Source organism: Styela clava, chromosome 7, assembly GCF_964204865.1.
Source record: "Styela clava chromosome 7, kaStyClav1.hap1.2, whole genome shotgun sequence".
NCBI classification, from domain to species: domain Eukaryota; kingdom Metazoa; phylum Chordata; class Ascidiacea; order Stolidobranchia; family Styelidae; genus Styela; species Styela clava.
Window position 1 is genome coordinate 22,472,962 of NC_135256.1, and position 14,522 is coordinate 22,487,483.

The window sequence follows — 14,522 nt, forward strand, 5'->3', positions numbered from 1 at the left end:
ATTTGGCTTCGAATTCCAGCTATTTAGATAATCGAATCGTAAATCTCCATTCAAATTGTGATCAAGTTCGTGCATGTCTGAAAAAATATTTTTAGGCCTCGTTTATAGCAAAGATAATAATCAAAAATATAATTTAGTTAGATCTTAAAAATAGATATCGTGATTTTATACACATTTCGTAATGTTTCGCTCTCGGATGATGGTTACAAAAGGTTTTGGAATTTTGCACCAAGAAAATAACTAGCAAAAACAATGAAACACACTGATATTTGTATTAACAATTTTGCTGAATTTATTAGTGTGTTATTGTATCTACAGAGTTAATTTTATCTATCATTAACCGACCAAAAAGAATTGACTAAACATGTTTTTTTCGTCTTTTTCCATTTCGTTTGAGTCAGAATCAAAACAATTTCGTTTTACGGTTGTCAATTATGTTAAATGCTTATCTTTGGGAACGTCCAAAAATGACTACTCCTTAGGAAGGAGCTGTCACGTACACACTGGGGTAGTTGGGATAATCTCCAGCATTTGGATAATACCTCTTGAAAGAAAAGCAAACAAATTATCACAAATTCCTGCTCTTATTCAAAGTAATCGAGGACTTGTAAACATTACTGAGCGATGAGTAAGATAATAAACTGCCAAAAGTATGCACCACAAGCGGCAGATAAAACCGGTATCATATCAAATTATAAAACTTGTGTGAGATGTAGCTTAACTTAGTATCCTTTCTGGATATAAAAGCAGATCAATCTGGCAAAATACGACTAGTATATTATATAATTATAGCAGGTAGTCATCCGACAGCTAATCTGTCTTTGGAATTTCTTAAACATTCAAAATGACAATTTCCAGTCGAGGAGTCATATTGACATCCCACCGCTTGCCCTTCAAATAAAAGCGATCCCTCCATCGAATATGAGCTAGAGATGGATCATGCTTTCAATGCCTGAAATGCACGATAAAATTCTAGACATCATGAGGTCATACAGGTATCATCCGCATTTCATCTCCATTCTTGGTCTTGAATCTAAATACAACGGCACCCATTATATATCATTATTTATAAGAGAAACATATTTGCGGTAACAATTTTCCGAAGAAAAGACAAAGAGACTCCATTGGCATTAAGTATAATTGAGCTCAAATAGTCAGTTAGCTGTCACCATATGCCATTCTGACACAAATAAAGTCTTTGTTGCGTCTTCAAGACTGAACAAATTGCAATTTTTTTTTCGTGTCTTTGTTTATGGTTCGGAAACCAAAGATTCATAGGCTGTTCACTGACGTTCATAAATCGTAAATCGCGAAATTAAAGCGACGGTAAATCGTATAAAACACATACACTTGTTTATTTTTCACATTATGTCATGCTATAAGATGGAAGCCAAACAAAAGTCAATTGAGAATCTGGTAGACAACCTCATTAAATTTTAAAGTAGAAGAGAGGGACTTCCACACCGGTGATGGGACTTGACGTTTCAATTCATGAGTAATGCTTTATTACATGATGCAATCTTACTCTCCCAAATAAAATGATATATTTGAATTCTTACCGTCCCTGGGGTATTAAGGTTTTGATTTCACAATCGAGCGAATTCGCAGAAATTTTTTCTTATCATATCATCACAAATGATGAAACATAATCACGTCCGTTTGTATCGCCATTTTTTCTGAATGAATCCATTATGATGTAATCGATTACGTCATGGTTATTCAAGGACGCAACAAAATGAAAAGCAACTCCCTAAAATTGAAATTTTCATCAAGTATGATTGATACATGAATACCTGGAAAAGGAGCGCTGTACATATGGGCTATCCTTGATCAAATGTTAATTTACTAAACAATTTACTCCCTAAAATTGGGGATTTCGTAATAAGTAGGGTCTCATTAAAAACGCCGCTTATTATACGATAAAGTAAATAAATAAGTACCTAGGAGAAATGCCGGATGTCTGAATAGCACGCATATTACAGCATCCTATTTCATTACCTAAACTGCTTGAAAATATCCCCTAGAAGTTAAACAATAGAGATTATGTGACTAATCTACAGTAATTCTTATTACTTTCACTCCAGTAATTCGGCTTTCAATATATGACAATATAATGTCCCGTCCATTTTGTTTCTACGCTGCACAAAACAACGCATACACCACGCCTACATTTGAAAAATTTCATCGGTTTCATTCAAATCGTGAGGTGGTCCATTGGGTTACAAAATAGTTGGAAATTTAATTTTAGGAAACAACGACTCTGTGACAAAAAGTGTCGTACAAGTATACTAGCCAGTGTGCATTTTATAACAAAAATTCAGTGAAAATATTCAATAATATTCTGTTTGGTATAGATGTGGTGGAAATAAAGCAACTTTAACCTCTAGTTCTAGGAATATTTTAATTATAAGCAATACAACAAACAACTGAAAAGTATATTCATATTCGTTTATAAAATATAATTTTCTATCAATAATTTTTATGCGAATTTTGTCAAAAATTTTGAAATTTCATAAAACTGTTTTCTTCGCGAATATTTTGACGAGGTCTGCACCTGTTCCATCAATAGACAAATAGAAAATTCCTCACAATGATATATCCATCATATTTTAATATTAAAGTCACTGGTTATGACAGGTCTTTACGAATTAAAGCCTTTGAAGTTCCTGTTGGTGAATAGACGAAGAATGCACGTTTATTTTGCCATTGTACAAAGACAGATGAATATGTGTGAAGCATAGACCAGAGATTTACAGTAACTAAAATACGCTTTCAATTTCGGCGGTTCTGCCTATTGAATCCCAGCTTTTCCTTTTGAGTTTATCCAAGGTATTAATGTAATGGAGAAAATATATATCAACAAAGCGTTTATTGTGTGTGAGATTTTCTTACGCAGGTAGATGGTTTTTAATCTCTAAACATTAGTTATAGATGACATGAATGTATATAGTACTACTTTATATTCCGCATACCACTGGTACTATGTTGAAATGTAGACTTTTAGTTCATAGATTTCATGAATAGGATTTTTCGACTGACTCATGGATCGTGGTGCATACTGACTTTTCATGATTTATTCATGATAAGTGATCCATGATAAGTGAAAACCATGTTTTCTAAAAAAAAATGGCATGCTTGTAGAGCATGGGACTCTTATACGGAAACCCATTTGTTAATAAATTTCGGATTGTCAAATGTCATCTCTCATGCTCTTTAAAGTACTATGTCATTATGTCGATTGGATATCGAAGGTTTACTATAAAGGTCTTGTTTCAAACACGATAATCCTACTAAAAATGCGACTTTAGTATATAAATTTCGAATTTTACCTCAGTTAACCGCAAGAATCGGACAAACAATTAGATTTTCGAAATGCACGTACGTGTCTCAGACAAATGAAATTGGGCTTCCGGTTTTCGCGTACGAATTCCGATTTAAGGTTTGGGGATTGTAACTTTTGTTGCATTCCAGAACTTCATTTCAGTCCGACGTTATGGACAATTTTATCTACTGTTTATTGTATCGCAATAATTAGAATCAGATTCTACTCCGAACGATTATAAGGCGGTGAAAACTATTGGAGCAATGACTGAAAAAGAGAGATTCACGCATGCACTATTTTTATACTTTGGTCTTGCTTCGGAATTTCGATGATATAGCTGCATGTTGATGAATAACACAGCCAGAAAAACGATAATTAAATACAAAACACTTTTAATCCTGGCTTAATACAATTTCAAAGAGATATCGCGGATGTTACATTTGTGAACATAATTATATAATTAGCGGCCACGGTAAATTATTTTCTAATCTTTCGAAAGGTTACATAGAAAGGGTCAAAGGTCCTGATTCACGTACGTTGCGATTGTAACCTCAAAAAGTTCAACGCAAAGTTTTTATTCAGTTTTCGTAAAGATTGGCTATGAGTTCTTGTCGTTTGCTCCCACTACGTCGTCGTGTCAGAAATTTTTCATGAAAGAGTTCTTATGTGCTGGGACTATTTTGATTGACTGAACTATTTTCCTAGTGACGAAATTGACTTGCTTGAAGTATGATGGTGATGTTGCTATCAGTAAAATTATAGAAGTAAGTCGATATTAAGATGTAAATTTGTTTCCTTTGATCTAAATAACGCCTCAAGAGTTTTAATCAAAAATATGAAGCCGGCTACTTCGGTGGCCAATCCAAATTATAGTCATTACCGAAGTTTTGAGACTTTGAGGTCAGAGATATTCTTAGATTCGTCATAACCTTTACGACTATTTTGAATTAATCGCTTACGTTATTGATGTTATTAAGACAAATTCGTCGACAATATTTAAATTTGAATATCCGATCTAGATATATTTAAAATATAATTAGTTACGGCATATTATAATAACTTCATATGATTTATCAAAGAACATTCGACAAGCCATCCGTTCGAGAGCGGTTCGGGAGCGTATGAAAAATGGTAAATTTTTATTCAATAATACAAATTGGTGTGACGTCCAGTTTAGAAGGCAATTAAAATATTGAAATGTTATCTAACTTACTAAGAATTTGAAGTTTTTGAGATGTATCCTAAAAAGGGAACAATTCAACTTATTTTTATGAGAAAACCAGTTGTACGCGATCTCTAACTTACATTAGCTATTTATAGACTTGTAATTGCACAATCAGTGAACTACTTCCCTTTTCCGGTCTAAAAAAGGGATTCATTAAATTGTATAGATCATTAAGAAAATCACGTTATAAGACGTAAAACCTATTAATTATCGTGTTCACTTCACGTTCCTTCCCACTAAATGAAAACTATTGAAACTTTCAAGACATTAGATAAATCAACAAGTAACTTGATTTATACTTCTATTAATTGAATTTTGTATCAAATATTTTAAATTAGATTTTGGGACAAGGACGAACTATATTCGAAAAAGCGAAGTCCCGTAGATTTTAAAATTGTATCGAAATCCCAATCCAGGGAAACGGGTTTGAGTTTAGTTATCTCATTAGTATAGTTTGCGGTAGCTATTTACTCTCGACAAACAAAGCTAGCATTATTATATAAATGAGATCTTGTGGGAATCCACAGGTTTACAAAAATTCTTCACATTCTTTAGACATTGTATGCTGACTATTCATTATTACTATAAGTGTGCGTTGGTCAGTGAGCGATAACGGAAATTGTCACTCGTTGACAGTAAGTCGTCATTGTAAAATTATAATGATAGCGGAATGCATCTCTGATTATAGTCTCCATTGTCTACGATTTTACTTTTATGCGATCACCATATTTGGCAAATGTGATGACAAAACTTCACTATATTATTTGTATTTAACAGTAATCCACGACTTATGTCGAGGGTTTTCATGTACTGATTTTTAGATTAAAACTTGTTTTGCTTTACAACAAACAGTCGTATTTTATATCTTTACGCGAAACTTATGTTGAAACCCAACGTAGCAGCTATACGACAACATATATTTTCAATATAGAATACAAGGCTGTAATTCATATATCGAAGCCATATCGAGATGATTCATCAATTTTAATTCTAAATTCTGATATCTACTTCGCACCTGTGACATCAAGGACACTGCCCAGAATTGTCTTTTCGTCGAGATGGAGGTCGGGCACTGACGTAACACCGCATAACCAAAGGACAAAGGAATCCGATAGAATTGGGAGGAGAAGTCTCTCTTAATCCAACTACTCTGCTGACACCGTCAAATATTTCTCCCAATGGTAAATACAAAAAGTTCGACGAACCAACGTTCATTGGCTAATGTCGAGAAAAGAAATGAATGAAAATGATCTAGAATGATCAGAACAAAATTAAACAAAACGAATTACCATTTTGATAACATATTTAACACTGATCGTTATTTGAACAACCTGGTACTTTTCAATTCGCGATTCAATATATTTGTTGTTTGAACTTGATAAATTAAACCGGAAACGCTGAAAAGGCGGGACAGCAGGTTTTTCATTGGTGATGCAAAAGGTTTGGTCGTACATTGTCAATATATATGTATAAAGTCAGAGGAAAAATAGATTTAATTCTTTGGATTTTAAGCTTAATTTAATTGAATATATTATATTTTAGGAAATGAGATCAATTCACGAAACAGCCAGTTCATAAAAACATATACTGAACACTAACGAAAATATAAAGAATGTGGGATTAAAATGCTTTCTAATTTATGTACTGCTATGTATACGCATTGGCGTAGGCCTATTTCGAGGCCTAAATAAATTGGAACGTGACAATAAACATTCTTTTCCGTTAGAAAATAAAATTTTATTCAAAACTCAATGTAAAATAAAAAATTCCCATTTTTGACACAGTCGCGTAAAACATAATTGGTATCATATTAAAAACAAAAGTAATCACTTTTCGTAACGTTACGTGCGTTCCAACCACAGTATCTTACTATAGATATATCGAAGTGTAATTTTCTGCTATACTCGTCCAAGAAAAGTATTCAAATATTTCAAAGAATTAAGAAAAATCCAAAAATATGTCGCCTTTGAAAGTTTGGTTTATTTGAATACTTACCTCATGCATTTATGATTCTTTCAAAATTTACCAGGAACCATAATTATGCGCGTATTCACTTTTAGTCAATATTTTTGGATCACAAGTTGGTAATATGGGGCATGGAGTGCAATAGAAATAATAAAAAATAATCGATTCCTATCAAGTAATGTATAAATATTTTCGATAAAGAGTTGATTGCCGTTCGACGAAATTGTATTAGAAATGTTTAATCCACTATCTTCGCTCATACCCATAAATCACAATCTGCGCACATGTTTAGACAAAATCTAAATTGGACTGGTCGTGTCTAACAAGAACGAAGAATTCCAAAATTTGCTGACTATCCAATTCATTCTTGTTAATTGATGGAATGTTTACGTTGTTGTTTGAAAACAAAAGACTCGTTATGGTGTAGTTTTGGTAACACGGATTTCAGGCTTGTTGCAACAAATTCATTAGCGCTGTGATCAAAGCTTTGGATTGCCAAATTATCTCGAGGGGTCTTTTCATTTAGTAAATCCCCTTTAAATTATCCAGTTCCGAAAAACAACATCATCATCCTTTTTCTAGATAAAATCATCACAGTTTACCTTATCATACGCTACAGAAAAAAACGCTATGCTAAATTTATCAGTATTGTCATGTAAATTTGAATCCTGAAACATGTATTTCTGCTGATTGGTGCTGAAAATGGAATACTACAAAACATTTGATATTAGTTTATTGTTAGTAATATATCGTAATTCATTCACGCATTCGTAAAGCAGTCAGATTGTGGCCAGTGAAAACCCATAATCCTCCAGTAACACACAAACAAGATATTGAAGAGTTCACTTAATTGAATAACCATGAAATGACACATAGTTAACTCTGTTTTCCAGTATAAGACTATTTTTGTCTATGATGTTATTAACATTAATCAGCTTTTCTGGGTTGTTGAACAAGAATTTGTTTATGTTAATTTTAAAAATCAACATGACTGGACGTCGCCTTGTCCGGTACGGCTTAGTCTGCTATTACCGGCTAGATTAAAATTATATTTTTTACTCTTACATATAAGATGATAAAAGGTGGTAAATTGTTTCCCGATATAGAGCAGCCAGCCTTGGAGTTTTCCGATTGATAAACATTTGTTGTCTTATTTAAAGTTTCACCTAGTATTGCCAAGTATCATTACTTGTAGCTGAACCCTAGCAAGATCAATGGCCGTTGTTTTCCCATGAGTGATCGGACGAGCGGTGACATTGATTGTTGTGCAGGAGGGATTGAACGTATATTTCCTGTATATTCGTGGATCCGTCTCGAGTTCTTATTCTCAACATTCTTCAAATTCTTGTAAAAACAATATTAAGTACATTCTGTATATTTAAATGATAAATTCATGGGTAACGGCTGCTGAGTAACGATTACCAGAATATCTGTAAAGATTGCTGGCGCGACGAGACAGTAAACACTTGGGCGTCCGCTATTCCCTAAAAATAAACACTTCTCTAACCAGGGAATCTAGAAGTTTTAATTTAAACTTTGTCCAACATTTACATATTACCATAATATGTTCAGACACGATTATCACAAAAGCTCGAAATTTGGCTACGCCTATAACTTGACCGAAAAAGTATGCGAATTCCCTTGTCAATGTAAAAGCGCAAACGCGAATTTTGCATATGCATTCAGTTCAGTTGGCCATTTTATTTAACCATAGGGAACATAAAAGAGAAAAATAATTTTATGTTGATGAATTAGGCGTGATCAAGTACATTAATAAAATGTTTGATTATCATGAGTCACCAAGAAACAATGGGAGAAATAGATAAATGTGAGATTCTCGTTTAAAAGACGGCCCAGAATAGAAAATCATCGTTTCAAATTGCTCGGTGTTTTGCATTTGATACGATGTAGAAGTGAGAAGGTATCGATGGAAATTTCAATACCAAGCGACCTAGCACCCATAGCATCTGGTTCACCAGTTGTAGCATATCTGGAGTATTTGCTCCCTTACGAATGCCCCATTTATTTAACAGTATGTTACCATATTGTAACGTCTTTGGTGGGTTTTGAAACCACTTTAATTCCGCTAGGGGTTAAACTCTTGTGCACGTTTGTTGCGTCATCGCGGTCAGCTTTTCATTCTTATGCGAGTTTGGCGTTTTAAAATATCAGAACGGCGCTACACAATTTTCAGACATTCTCCAGAACCACTTGGAAATTCCGCGACACAACTCAAAGACTTTTCTGCATAGTCTACATGCTTTGCGAGTTTTGTTTTGAAAGTCAAGTGTCTAAATTACCTGGTATATTGTTTTCCCATTTCGATGTGTTTTAGTTGTGCGAAAATTCCACTTTGTCCGTACCACTCAACACCGGAGCCATACACCGGTATTCAATCAAAATTAAAGTATTAGTTGAGATAATTCGCCAAAAATATATTATTTTAGGCTTGGGCCGGATACAGAATATATAGTGTAATTGCGCTATTTGTATTCAAACCCAAAACGAAGTATTTATAAATACTTTTACCAAAAGAATTTGTTGATAGGATTTAGAAAAAAAAGAAAGACATAAAAAATTGAAGAACTGCTAAAGTGAATCTCTGCACGATTTCTACAAAACGTAGTCAACAAGACTCTTACTATTAGTAGGATTATGACAGCAAATTCCAATAAAGAATGTCAATTAAAGAACAAATTTAGCATTTGAGAAAAGAGTCAATTATATTGTGGCAAGTAAATACGCTCATTAAGACTGAGATGTTAATGCGGGAATTTTAATCACCGTCAATTTTAGAAGTCGACAGTTTTGGTTAAAGACTGATATAAACAAGACTAGCATATAGAAAGCAGTCGAGAATGATGCTGAAAATACTTTGTATCCACATATTTCACGGAATATTGACGTTTTTTTTTCTACGTCTGCCGTCCATTAGCTTTCCATTATCCGTATTTTTTCTATACCTCTTCCTCTCCATTGTCTTTTGAATTTTATTGAAATCTTCACGAAATATAATTGTATTTGCACTACATATGACATGGCAAATATGTGACAAATAAACGTAAAATATGCTAACATTACGAGACTTTATATGCACACATAAATAAAAATTGCCTTTTGCTTTTACAATTATTCAAATTCGTGATAATTTCGGGTCAATTTATAAAATAAACGTGGGCAAAAATTTACTCTTTTTGTTTGCACGACCCCATTATAAAACGCAAATCGTTAGTAATTTATATACATTTAACAAAATAGCTATTACTGTCTTTTTGTACGAGTTTATCATAAAAACCAGTCTCGCCCACATTATTACAAAAGGCATCTAAAATAGTAACGATTCGTTTCAATAAAACTGTGAATTATTCCTAATAATATCCCATAATCAGCGCGGGCGGAGCAAGAAAAACCACAGCCCGAGATGTTTTTAATGCCGTGGGAACGATAAAAACGGTTTGACAAAATTCCTTCTTAGTCGCGTGCGATTAAAATGTATTACATTTTATGGTAAGTTGCCATAGTCGAGATAATATGCAAACACAATGGAGGTTCTTTATCAGGAACGATCAAGATTCTTGAGCACATTTGTTGGTAAAACATTACGCCAAATAAATCCCATGTTTTGTTTGTATACTGTGGTTAATCGCAACTAATTATATAAATTATATTATCGTCTGCAGTAATGTCAAAATAAATTTATTATATTAGTCCATGGTTCATATAATGAAAACGATTGTACGGTGTCAATACAAAGATTCTGACAGTGCAACGGTTGATAACAACTTTCTGTGTTCCATTTTAATTAGGAGTGAAATGTCCCAAAAAATTTCATTTCAATAATTTGAGTCCAAACTCACTCGCAGTGACCTCTGGTGAACTTATTTTGTACGACAGTATTTATTTATTACTAATATCGTAAAATGATAAATTGAAACATTGAAGCCATGACATAAACTTGAAGAGAAATTTATAATTTGAAACCGTTCAAATAGTTTTGGTAAATTGGTAAACTTACACTTTATTGTAATGATTAATCTGATAAGAACTATTAAGTGATGCGAATATTTATAGCATACATTACCAGTCGTCGCCACTTGTGCCATCGTTGTTCTGCGGCGCCGCGACATTCCCGATCAACTCGCTCTGGCAGACATTTTATTGTTCGACTTTAGAGATAAATTTTACCGCAATTATGGGAAATTTAAGCGTTTTAACCATAATTGCAGATTTAGAATACAAAATTAGTATGCTTAGGTAACTTTTCGTCGAAATGAGAAGAAAAACATATTTTCTAATCTTTGAAAAACTTATTTTTAAATATTTTCTTTCATATCTCGCGCATGAATATTTACAATGCACGAAATTTACACAAAAGTATAGATGGTGGTTTGTTCAGTTCAATTTCAACGCACCAGCGTAACATTTAAAAAAGAAGAGCGTACTTATATGTACCAAATTGGAAGTATAACATTCACGACAAAAATATTTTTTTGGGAGAATTGTGGTCAACTATGTCGCTCCCTCACATAATTTGACCAATAATAGTTTGTTTTTGCATGATATCTCGCTATTTTTATACAACTATTTAAATCATTATTAAATACTTGTTTAAATAGTGCGACTGCGATGCCACGATGACTGGAAGGTTTATATCATAACAACGCTTCAGATTTCACTTTATTTCCTATTTTGTGAGAAACGGCTGTCCAAAAACTCTTCCGAGGCTTTGAGGACCAAAAAAGTTATTGAAATTAATCGCAATTGAGCAATTATTAGGTTTGACGAACATCTGTATTGGCTTGAAAATATCTTATTGGACGATGGAGATGAAAGTTTCAAACTTTGCTAAACCTCACTCACGAACTCGGCCTAGTCAATCCCATTTAATGATCGTGCCACGTTTGTGAAGTTACTGAAATTTTTTCAAGTGAATTATTATGAATTCGTGAGCCGGGAGCGTTTATTGTCAACCCCTGTAGTACAAGCAGATGAACATGTGATACATCTCATCATGCGTATGGTCGTCGCCATAAGTTTGTTGTCATGTCGCCAAATTGCTTTTGTAGTTTACTAACTAGATATAAGTGCATGATGATACGGCAAATATTCCACTTAAAATTCTTCGTATCAAGCTACGACAGCAATCACATGGTATTTGTCCAATTATGATAATTCTAGTATGGGACTTTGTTAGTGCGCGTATTGTTGTCGAAGGCCATTTGAGCCCGTTCGCAACCAAGAAATATCTTTGATTAAACAAAAACAAAAGAGAATGATTTTAAATGGTTTATCATGCTTAGTCAAGAATGATAAATAAGTTTTGAATGGACTTTTATTGGTTCAAACAGTCATCGGGTTCCGGCGGATGAGCTTCCAGACCGGTTCACCAGAGTGCGATGAAAGTTCTCTCAAATACCAGAAAGGTTGGACTGCATGCTTCAGCTGAAACTATGCACTATTGGTCAGTTTTCCGTGTGTTAATATTTACATTGTTACGTCAATTACATACATAATCATATACATTTTATGTTCGAAAGTAAATTTTGAACGAGTAATAGAAACTGATATAATCAATATCGTCCTAATAAGTCTTAATACAGAACCCGAAGCACAATAAACATGTCAAGTTATCATATATATCTTCGCTTTATTAACACCGCAGGTCGTCACACTTATAAATAAAATAATCCGCAAAACCTCGGATCAGCAATACGAAATATTATAACCGGTTAAACTGACACTCACTGAGGAGTGAGCATACATGATTTTACGCATAAATTTGTATCAATTTGGTTGCTGTAGTACGTGTCTTCAAGCAATATCCAATATAACACTCTTATATAATTCATAAGTATGAAGGCTACCATTTTTCGCTCTTCGACAGTGTATTTGCTTCACCGGTCTCACGTAGACGAGGGGACCAAGTATCCAAAAATCGTGTTATTGCGCAACTTTATTTTCGCAAGTATTGGCTCCCGGGAGGTCGCAGGTGATGTATTAAGTACGACAATTATTACATATCATTATAACCCATATCGAATTTATCGTAAAAAGTAATATTTCACTTTCATATGGAGTGTCACCTGGAGCATGGTATGCGCATTGGTCAACAAACACGAATCCGCAAATAGGTAATGGGTTATAGATGTTTAATATTCCGTGCTCAACCAACAAAAACCCTTCTTAGCTATTAATTTATTACCGTACAGAATTTATAAATATTAGCATAGGATAGACGATTTACGATTTAATCGGGTATTTTATTGTTTCATATATATACATCGACACTAACAGAATAGCTGATTCATAGATTTTTACGATTGTCGGTCCTGACACATAGTCACATACTTCGTGGGGGAGATATTAAATCGAACCGCAGCTTGGAAGCCAAGGCCGGTTAGCGTCATATATATATAATAATATGATTTTGTGTATATTCACAGATCAAAAGAGTTTAGAATCCTGACGACGGACTAAAATGCCGAATAAGTGTGATTTCCTTTAGGTTTATGTGGAAATATAAAATTCATGTTTGATTACTTTAAAAGAAAGAAAAAATGACTATATTTCGATACGCCAAAATTATGATATTTATAATATCGCGCTATAACACGCAGCACTGTCCGTGGAATTCGTAATATATCAATTTCCGAAAGTGATTCTACGTATTTAATTAACAGCGTCGCGTGTGGCATATCGCGGTGGCGTTACGATTCAACGTATTTTCCAAACTACATAATCAATTGTATGCAGTGTATAGAACGATTAATTTCTAGGTCACAGCTGGCCACTATAACTAAATTGTGACGCAACAACATGTAGGCGATACATACCAGGTCATTTGTGTTAATGCACCACCCAAACAAATAATACTTGTATATAAACAACAATTGGTGTATGCAAAACGCCTGTGTGTATCAAATAATTGCCTTGAATTAGCCAAACATACTCTCTTCAGGCCGTCATTTTGAAAAGAAGCGATAAGCCTGCCAATATTTTGTATTAATGAATGGCACTTTGTATTGCTTGAATATTAAATAACACATTAATCGGAAATGTCAGAAAGTATAGAAATAACTGACACCGATGTCACCCGACGATATAATCAAATGGCAACATTCAGCTAATTAAATGTTCACTTGGGAGTTGGTGTCTTTTACAACGGTTCTTCGGATGGCACATGATAAAACGTCCATATTTAATAGCGATGATTTCATGAATGAAATCGCAAACAGACCCCCAAGAGGATAGCAGTATAGGTACGTGACATTCAATTATAAAACCACCTATCCCAAATGACGTATATCATTGGGGCAAACTGCACTGCATGCAAATCCCTGCCGTAATACTGTTTATCTGTTAGATGCAGTTTCGCAATGTGGTGTTATTTAGTTATTTAGTAGATGACACCGCCACTCCTGTAAAAATAAAGGTATCTCAACAATGATTTATTCATTAAATAGATTATTATGGACAGGTCCCCAAACAGCGTAGTTGTACTGAAATTTTCCGCCATCATTTGCAAAAAATGGTACTCACAATTGAAATCAGATGATGTCCGCAAGTGAAACAGAGGCCTTTTGCTCCCACACCTAGGCCTACCACAAAAACAGAAAATCGCAGATAAACAATGTGCTGATCCAAAACACGCGTCAGTAATGTTGTTTAACGATAGATAATTAGGATAGTTTTTAAGTAATCAAAACATTACGGGAATTAGCAAAGTAGACAGAAATATATACAAAATAGATAGTCGAACTAATGATAGCAAAATTAACAGAACTTAGTATTGACAGCACTCAATCATGACATTTCTCATTTAATAACACTGTTTATTTTGGTAAATTCCATATATTTAATTGCAAACCCCTTTTTGACCACCAATGAGAGTAAGTAAGGATGCGGTCGAATCAAGATCGCAATAGTTTATTATGTTAGTTTGAGACAGTGCAAGAGCGAACTCTGGTGGTGAGCCAAGGAAAAATGCCTAAAACTTTTATTCGAATGTTC

At 33.9% G+C, this 14,522-nt stretch overlaps 1 long non-coding RNA gene across 1 annotated transcript; it reads right to left on the reverse strand.

The window, feature by feature from the left end:
- Positions 1-568: 568 nt before the first annotated feature.
- On the reverse strand, positions 569-14,305 carry LOC120328935 (uncharacterized). Its single transcript, XR_005567699.2, has 2 exons — positions 14,052-14,305; positions 569-1,033 (listed from the first exon to the last, which is right to left on the reverse strand). It is a non-coding gene; the product is annotated as an uncharacterized LOC120328935 (long non-coding RNA).
- Between the last annotated feature and the right edge of the window lie 217 nt (positions 14,306-14,522).